The sequence below is a fragment of the Nanorana parkeri genome, unplaced genomic scaffold, assembly GCF_000935625.1.
Source record: "Nanorana parkeri isolate BGI_ZX_2015 unplaced genomic scaffold, ASM93562v1 scaffold580, whole genome shotgun sequence".
NCBI lineage: Eukaryota > Metazoa > Chordata > Amphibia > Anura > Dicroglossidae > Nanorana > Nanorana parkeri.
This window is the reverse complement of record NW_017306848.1, coordinates 577,514-587,187: the sequence shown is the minus strand read 5'-3', so window position 1 is coordinate 587,187 and position 9,674 is coordinate 577,514.

Here is a 9,674-nt window from a genome sequence, read left to right as displayed (position 1 = left end):
CTGGCTTCCTGATTGGCCAGGAAGCAAGTTTCCCGGCCAATCACAATCCAGCAGGCCAAACAACATGGAGCAGGCTTCCGTGGCAATCAGGAAACCGGGCGGGATGTCATTACCCGCTGCCCGGCTTCATGATTACCAGAGAAGCCTGCTCTATACCATCGGAAGCACCGGTATTAGTATTCAGTGTCGGCGAGATCCAAAAGCAAAATATCAGTACTCGTACTCGATACTAAAAAAAAACCGGTATTGGTGCATCCTTAGTTTTGAGTAGAGTAGATTGTCATGAAGGACAAATAGATTTGGCCCCCGCTTTAGCCCTTGGACAAGTAGTTTTTTTGTAACATTTCCACACCCCTGCTTTAGTATAATCCTAAACAATGCAGTAATCTTATTGGGAGAGGGAGCTCTATTGCTTTGCACAGGGATGATACTTAACCGTTTATACATGCTTTTAGGAGGGAAACGAAGAATGATGAGATTGTCAGTGAACTGCTTTCCTTTCATTGCCTAGTCTCAATCTGGGGACAGGTTGATAACTAAGCTGTTTTGTTTAAATACAATGATTAAATCCAATGTCACTGACTTGACTTTGCTGTCTGGCAGGGGTGTCTTGCACACAAGACTGGCCACAGAGCATTACAAATCCTTTGGCAGGTAAAACATTTGATGTACCGGTATATGTATTTCATTCCAGTAGTTAGCTGTTTGCCTGGATTTCTGCATTAAAAAGACATCACATAAACATTTACTTCATGAGTTGCAGCCAACCTCAGCATATGTATTGCAGTTTTTTTGTGCAGTCCATTGAGTCAGTCTGAATGGTACAAGACTTCGATTAAAAAAAAAAAGCTGGTTGAAAGAAGAGATTGTAAACTGTTTCTCCAGCTTGATAATTAAGCCTAAAGTGACCATACAAAGTAACATTTTGCTTAGATTTCATCTGTTAGTTAAGATCTACAAGCAAATGCAGTACACAAATGGGAAAATCTCAATCTTTTTTTGTTTGTCTAAGACCCTTTAGGAAGGACTTATAGGGATAAATAACCATATACCGTAGTTTCTTTAGCTTAGAAGAAATAATAAATTATTAAAGTAACATCCCTGATAATGAAATGAAAAGTTGTTTTTGAGATTTTAAAAGTCCTGTCCTGTGATGGAAATATGTATTGCCCCTCATTTATCCTGTATACGATAGACCAGCGAGCATGTAAAACCTACTTGGAGGTGCTATTAGGTTTGGAGCACATCATCTGCAAATAGGTTACATTTATATTTAGATGAGCCCATCCGGATGCTTGATATATTTGGGTCTTCTCTAATGGCTTAAATAGCTGACAGTTCTGTCGACTGCTTCTTTCTATATCAATTGTGAGGAGGGGGCACCTGGAACTGCCACTTGTGCCAGTAGACTCACAAGGGTTCAATAAAGCTATCTACAATGCTGAACCCCCCGAAGCACCACAAACAGATAGTTCTATTCCAGTGTATCAAAAGCTTTTTCCATATATAATGTTAGTAATAGAGACGTTGGTGTGGGAATGCAATTTTTTTAGACATAGTGAGTCGATAGCAAAAACTATCTGGGCCTTGGCAGTGGCTTAGTAGTTATCACTTCTTCCTTGCTGCATTAGGCACCTCTGCCTTGCAGCACTAAGTCCCCGTTCACGCGGCTGGCGTTTGTAGCTTGTATTTGTCAGCACGGGAAAGCTCCGCACAAGACTGTAAGTATGCGCCTCTTTTTGGGGAGATCAGCGCGATGTGACACTTTTTCCTATTCCTAATCGCGCTGATCTGCCCAAAAATGAAGCTCATGTACTTTTTTGAGCAAACGGCTTTTTCTCAGCGTGACGCTATGCTGAGACGTAAACGAGGACTAAAGAAACCAATTTGGTTTCTTGTGCGGAGCTTTTCCATGCTGAAAAATACGAGCCACAAACGCCCTGATGTGAACGGGGACTAAGTTCAAATCACTGCCAGGACACTAGTTTGCATGTTCTCCTTGTGTTTGCATGGATTCACTCTGGTTTCCTCCCACACTTCAAAGATATGACAATGGTGAATTGGCTCCCATCTACATTAGCCCTAGCATGTGTGTATTAAGTGAGAAAGGACTTTTGATTATAAGCTCCTTGAGGGCAGGGACTAATGTGAATGAATAATACATTTGTAATAAAAATGATTCAACCCCATTGCAAATCAGGTTTATTGGCAAAATGTACAGACTTTCAGCTGTTTGCAATGAAAAAATCTAACAAAAGCAGTCTCAAATGTATTCAACCCCGTTCATAGCAAGCATGTTTTAGACCTTAGTAGAGCACCCTTTTGCTGTTATGACATGCTGCGAACGAGATGTATAGCCAGACACCAGCTTCTGGCAGAGCTCCTGAGGAATCATAGCCCATTCATCAGAAGCATGGGCCTCCAGTTCACTAATTTTCTTGGATTTGTGTGCTGCAACTGGCTATATCCTAGGACCAATACTAATGCCATCTAGCCTTTTATCTTGGCTCCGGGGGATATGAGTTCCACCACGTTGTCAAGTTTAGCCCCCGAGCAATTTGTATTAGGGATGCAACGTTACCAGTATTTGTATCAGTGCGAATACTGGGCATTTTTACGAGTACTCTTGAAAGTGCCCCGATACTAAGCACCACATGTTTAGCGTACCAGCGCTTTACATTTTTTGTTTGATCAAAGTTTATTAGGTTTGGTTAAATATTAAGACAAAATCACAAAGAAAAAAAGCATTGAGCAAAATAAAGTGTATGAACGTCCCAAAGTTGGTAGAAGCATGCCTAAAACACACTACTTCATCAAGGTATCAATATGCAATAGCAAAGATTATACCTAATTGAAGTGACATTAAAGGCAAAAAAATGTTTCCCTCCCCCAATGTTAATGTCAGCACTTACCTTAAATGATGTCTCTTAATCCAATCTTCTTCTTTCCTGATGTTTTCATCTGTCCCTCCAGCGCTGCGGCGGGTCTCCGATCCAACGCTGACTCCTCTGTCCTTGCAGGCACTTCCGATCCCGCGGTGTCTGCATGCAGGTGCACGCGTCTTTAAACTTACCCTGCGTCTCTGCTCGTCTCCCGGCCGAAAATCCGAACTGCGCGTGCGCCCGCCCCATGATGCTTTGCGGCCGCCCAAGCTGTTTCGGATTCTCGGACGGGAGTGAGAGGCGAAGACGGGGTAAGTTTAAACTGCTGTTTAGCCTTTTGGTTTTTTTAAAACTTTTTGCATATATCTACTGTCTGCTAGCAATATATATATATATGCAAAAAAACGGAGGGTTTAGAAACCCTTTAAGTAATAATGCACAAGTAAAGAGGTGTAAGTTTGAAGTCAATCCAGGGGTGCCATGTTTTTTATAACCAGCTGGAATTATCTCGAGAGGCGTATGTCAGTTCCTCCATGAGTCTCAAATGATCAATCTCATTAAACCAATCCACTTTGAATGGAATACATGGAGATTACCATTAGGGCTATTAGGGGTGCGGAAATTAACGATTCATTTCTTGATTAATCGTTAAACTTTTTGATCGATTAAAATTATTTTGATTGATCAAAAATGAAAACACTCACCTCTCCGCCGGCTTCCGGGAGTCCCGTCACGGACATCGACGTCACCGGACTCCTCCCCCCTTCCCCAAGTGGCTCCGTCAGTTAACGAAGGAAGGGGGGAGGAGTGCAATGGCGTCGATGTCAGTGACGTCACCGGACTCCTCCCCCCCTTCCCTTCTTACCCAACCTGCATGAGCAATTCAGCCAGTGGCAGCATTTCGATCCAGATCTGCTCTATATCCACATATGGGTGCTGTGTTCTTTTGTGAGATCTATAGGTGGTGGTTGGTGTATTGCAGAATATCACTGAGCAGCACACCAAGTTAAGAATTTGTTGGAAACTCATTCTGTCTTTAATATCCTTTCTTTGAAGATTGAATGTATGCAGAGCACTTACAAGTAGTTATGTAGCCCTAAGCTGAGGTTTATAAGGAGACTCCATCTTTGGTTATAGAGCTTAGATGGTTTTGAAATATGAGATTGACAAATAGACGGAAGCAGCTACATCTCTACAGATGTTATAGTTATCTGTATCCGAGATACGTGAGCTTGGCTATACTGTAAGTGATGATTTGAAGTGCATTGGTCAAGGCAAATCAATATTGGGCCGGCGAGTACTTGTTCTGCACGAACGCCAGCAAAGGCATTCATTGGCCTATACCAGGGGTCAGCAACCTGCGGCTCCGGAGCCGCATGTGGCTCTTTCATCCCTCTGCTGCGGCTCCCTGTCCATGTGTTCAATTATAATACAGGATTTATATAGCGCCAACAGTTTGTGCAGCGCTTTACAATATAAATGAAGACATTACAGTTACAATACAGTTTAAGGCAAGAAGGTTAGGAGGGCCCTGTTCTTGTGAGCCTACAGTGTAAAATGGCCATTATAATCAAGACAAGTTTGTTAGACGTTATTAGCTCTTCTCAAACAATGCCTACATTGTACTGCAGTGTGAAAGTGTGATGTGTCTCTCCTTTCTGTCCCAGGAAGTTTGCAGGTATGTATATATACTTCAAGGAATATCACACTTTATTTAAACCTGATAGTTTTTATTACATGAAATCCAGATCTGAAACAGCAAAATATTTTATCGGGTGCTCTAGTTTCAGAACATCTTTACCATCTGAAGAATAGACAACACTATCCAGTCAAAGGAATGTTGATATTACAGTTTCATTTCCCTTGTGAATAACGTGATCTCACTGATATTCCAAAACATGGCAGAAACATACTGGCTCCTTTGGCAGCTAGAATTTGGGCTTAGCAGGCTTTACTATGAATATAACGAAATAATATCAGTTTACTGGACATGAAATAAGTTTTTCTTAAGACCATCTGTAGTTATGTGTCATTCTAATAATGGTTAGACTTCCTTTTCAGCCTTTTTCATCTCAGGTTTACATAGTGCCGATGACAATAGATAACAACAGAGTAGCACACGGCACAGGAACATAACAAACACCACTGAGGAACAAAGGTAGGTGGACAAAACTATCAATAATACACCACAATTAATAAAACTCAACTTAATATTACCCAATTATTATTTTTTAGATGTTTTTCTGTGGTCTGGAGCAGGATTTGACTGCTTTATACTCTTGGCAGGGACATCGACTACACCTTTTAGCCCTTGTGGCAGTGCGTGGCAATGCCATGGAGTATGATGGCAACACGGTCACCCAGGACTCTCAGCCAGAGGGGATGAGAGGTTCCAGAATGCAATTAGTTTTGCAGGGAAGAAACTGGCCTTTCAGTTTCTTCCGTTTTTTTCCGGATTGTAGCGGGATCTGGATATCTGGAGATTTCTTACAGGGTAATTCACAAAAGGGTGAAGAGTTTGGAGAAGGTAGGAGAAGTGAACAATCTAGGACAACATAGCTGAACTGAAAAGTGAGCTGAATTGGAGAATATTTACAAATTGGCTATTTTGGCCTAGATTGTTCACTTCTCCTGCCTTTGCCAAACTCTTCACCCTTTAGTGAATAACCTTGTTAGAGTTCTGGGTGGGATGAAATCTCCAGTTCTGAGGTCAGGTGATCAGGTGGCTGAGAGCAGCCTCATTAAGAGCCCAGACCAGAGCTCAGAGGAGGGCATGTGGTGTGTACTGGAAGCACACGAGGGCCGAGGCAGGTGGTGTGTGCTGGAGGCATACGAGTGACGAGGCAGTTGGTGTGTGCTGGAGGCATACGAGGGCCAAGGCAGGTGGGGGTGTTTGAGCCAGACCAGGAACAGCCAGGGAGGTTGGAGGAAACAGTGGCCCTGAGGCTTGAGCAGCAGTGCAGCAATAGAAAAACTTTAAAAGACTGGGACACTGTGAGTGTGTGGCACAACTGGAAAACTAGTATACCAATATATGTTATGCTGAAGACAAACTATTTTATGTTGGACTTCCTTAGTTGTCTGAAGAAAAAGAATAAAGACTTTTTGGTTTATGAAAAACCTGTGCGAGTGCTCTGTGAGCTCCCCAACATTAAACCCTAATATGATGGGGTCTTATCAGGGGTGTATCAGGAAGCGCTAAAGGTTGATCATGCACAGTCTCTCATAGAGAGCTAATGTTTAGGCATCTATGCAGGAAGCAGCCCCAATACAGTCAGGGAGACTGAGATCACTAAAAGACAAAGACAAAAAGGGGGCGCCTTTTCCTGGTGCAGATCAGTTTTATTCAACAATAAAGTAAAATATAAGTTGACAGGTATTCACAAAGGTGGATTATCAACGAGCATTTAGAACAGTACAGAGACCGGGCCAGAGATGCAGGCAGCAGTAGTCTGTATGATACGTCCTATGTGCAGACCTGTATAGAGGAGTGTCGACGCGTTTCCGGGGCACGTTTCCCCTAAAGGAATTTTAAGGGGAAACCTTAGCCCCCAAAAATGGGGAAACAAAACAAAGGGGGGGGGGGCGATCGAGCGCCCCCTCCCTCCCTGCGCCTTACCAGGCTACGTGCGCTTGGCATTGGGAGGGTGTCCCCGTGCCGATGGGGACAAGGGCCTCTTCCTCACAACCCTGACCCGGTGGTTGTGGGGGTCTGTGGGCAAGGGGGCTTATTTGCAACGCGGTATCCCTTTAAATAAGGGGGCACCCAAATGCCGCCCTCCCCCTTGTGAATGAGTAAGGGGTACTTGTACCACTACCCATCAAATAGTTAGTAAAAAGTCCAGACTTTTAGATAAAATCCTTTAATTGAAAAAAAAACTAAGACTCCATTTTTGACTATTCCTTTAATTAAAAAAAAAATGGCTCCATCAATGTAATCCAGCGTCAATCACGATGCACGACCCCCGCCGACCCGCCGAAATAAAAAAAGTCCCGCCGCACGACGACCACCTGAACCTGTCCCACTGACAATGTCCCAGCCAAAACACCAGTCCAAAACATCCTCTGCTGATAACTGCACTTCTGGAACCGCAGGTACTGTTTTGTTACCCTTTGTTCAGCTTCATGTAGGTTATCATGGTACTACTTGGAATTTTGGGCCCCTCTATGTGGCTAGGCCGCAAAAAAGTCTGACATCTGTGGTATCCCCATACTCAGGAGAAGTAGCAGAATTTGTTTTGGGGTGTAATTCTAAGGATTTCTATGCTGTGCGTTAGCTATATCGTGTTAATTCACAACTTTGTGTAGAAAAAAACTAAATTTTTCTTTCTTCATTTTCTAAAAACTTGTGGCAAAAAAATTAAGTTGTCAAAAAACTCACCATGCCTCTTATTAAATACCTTGGGGTGCTTGCTTTCCAAAATGGGATAATTTTGTGAGTGTTTCTACTGCGCTGGCACGTTAGGGCCTCTATAAATGCAATAGGTAGTCAGGGAATCATGCGTAATTTATGCCCCTTGAAAGCCTCAAAGTGTTCCTTGGATTTTGGGCCCTTCAAAAAAAAGTCTGACGTGTGGTATCTGCATACTCAGGAGGATTAGTAGAATGTGTTTTGAGGTGTTATTCTAAGGATGTCAAAGCTGTGTGTTAGAAATATCATATGGGGCGGGACCGGAGCGCGGACGGAAGCAGGCGGCCTCTCTACCGGAGCGCATCGCATGTTTGTTGGGAACCCGGTGCTAAATCATTCGTAGACGACCTGATTCTGGGTCAGGGTTTCGTACGTAGCAGAGCAGCTACCTCGCTGCGATCTATTGAAAGTCATCCCTTGAGCAAAGCTTTTGCAAACAAAAACAAAAAAATGTAAAAAAGGAAATATCAGATAAATTGTCAACTTTGTGTAAAAAAAAATAAAAAATAATAAAAAATTAATTAATTTTCTTTCTTTATTTTCTAAAATTCTGTTGCAAAAAATTAAATCTTCAAAATACTCAGCATGTTTTTTATCAAATACCTTTGGGTGTCTGCTTTTCCAAATGGGTTCATTTTGTGGGTGTTTCTTCTCTCCTAGCACTTCAAGGCCTCCAAAAATGTGATAGGTAGTCAAAAAAAAAAAGTGCAATTTATGTCTATTCAAAACCTCAAGGTGCTCTTTGGAGTTTGGGCCCCTCTATGTGACTAGGCCGCAAAAAAGTCTTACATATTTGATATCCCCATATCCGGAAGGAGTAGCAGAATGTTTTTTTGGGGTTCAATTCTATGTGTGCCCATGCTGTGTGTTAGGTATATCTTTTTAACTGACAACTTTTTGTAAAAAAAAAAAAATCTTCATTTTCTGTGAACGTTTACCAAAAAAATTAAACCTAGAAAACACTCAACATGCATATTATCAAATACCTTGGGGTATCTTCTTTCTATAATGGGGTCATTTTGTGGGGATTTCTACTGTCCTTCCATTTTGGGGCCTCAAGAAATGCAATAGGCAGTCAGGGCACCAGAGTTGATACAACTCAAATATATATGCCATAGTCTGTGGACTATATAACTTTCACACATTGTAATTAATTTACACTTTTTTTTTTTTTTTTTTACCAAAGAAATGTAGCAGATTACATTTTGGCCTAAATTTATGAAGAAAGATTATTTATGTGCAAATTTTCATAGCTTAATATAGGGAAAACACTTTTTTTTGTCAACATTTTCGGTACTTTTTCCTTAATATAGTAAACAATTTAAACCCCAGTGATGATTAAATACCACCAAAAGAAAGCTCTATCTGTCCCCAAAAAAGGATATACAATTAATTTCAATACGGCAATGCATGACGGAATAATTGTCAGTCAAAGTACCGCAGCGCTGAATACTGAAAAATGGCCTGGATGGGAAGGGGTTTTAACACCGCGAACTTCAAGTGGTTAAGGTAAGTAAATCTACTTTATTTGAGTCCCCAAGACAAAACTGCTTGGGAGTGGGGATTTCAGTGCTTGGGAGTGGGGATTTCAGTGTTGGGGATTTCAGTGCTTGGGGTGGGGATTTCAGTGTTGGGGAGTGGGGATTTCAGTGTTGGAGAGTGGGGATTTCAGTGTTGGGGAGTGGGGATTTCACTGTTGGGGTGTGGGGATTTCTGTGCTGGAGAGTTAGAAATTCTGTGCTGGGGAATGGGGACTACAGCACTGGGGTGTGGGAATTTTGGTGCTGGGGAGTGGGGATTTCAGTGTTGGAGAGTAAGGATTTTGGTGCTGGGGAGTGGGCATTTCTGTGCTGGGGAGTGGATATTTCTGTGCTGGGGGTTGGGATTTTGGTGCTGGGGAGTAGGGATTTCTGTGCTGCGGTCTGGTGATTTCTCTCTCTATCTTTCTCTCTCTTTCCTCCTCCTTCTATTCGTTTTCTTTGCTTTTCTGACTTTTTTTTTGCGTGGATGAGGTGTCCTCTTGGGCCGTTGCCCAGACACATTAGTTTGTTATTTTTGTATTGTATCATTGGGGTTTTATGTTTCCCCTTTTTTATGTAACTGTTTTGATATTCTGCAAGTTTGCATGTGTGATTCTATCTAATGCTGCGTTTCTCAATCTTTTTTCAGTCGTGGCATCCTTTAAAAGTATGCAAAATCTCAAGGCACCCCAGTCTAAAATGTAAAAATGCAAAAGGCCATACCAAACCCTTATCCCAGGTATGGTATGGATTTTAGGGGAGGACCCCACACAAAAAAATGGGGGCTCCCCCTTTACTTCACAGTCCCTCTTCAAATCATGTGCCCCCCTTCCAAATTAGAATCCCCTGTTTCACATCACC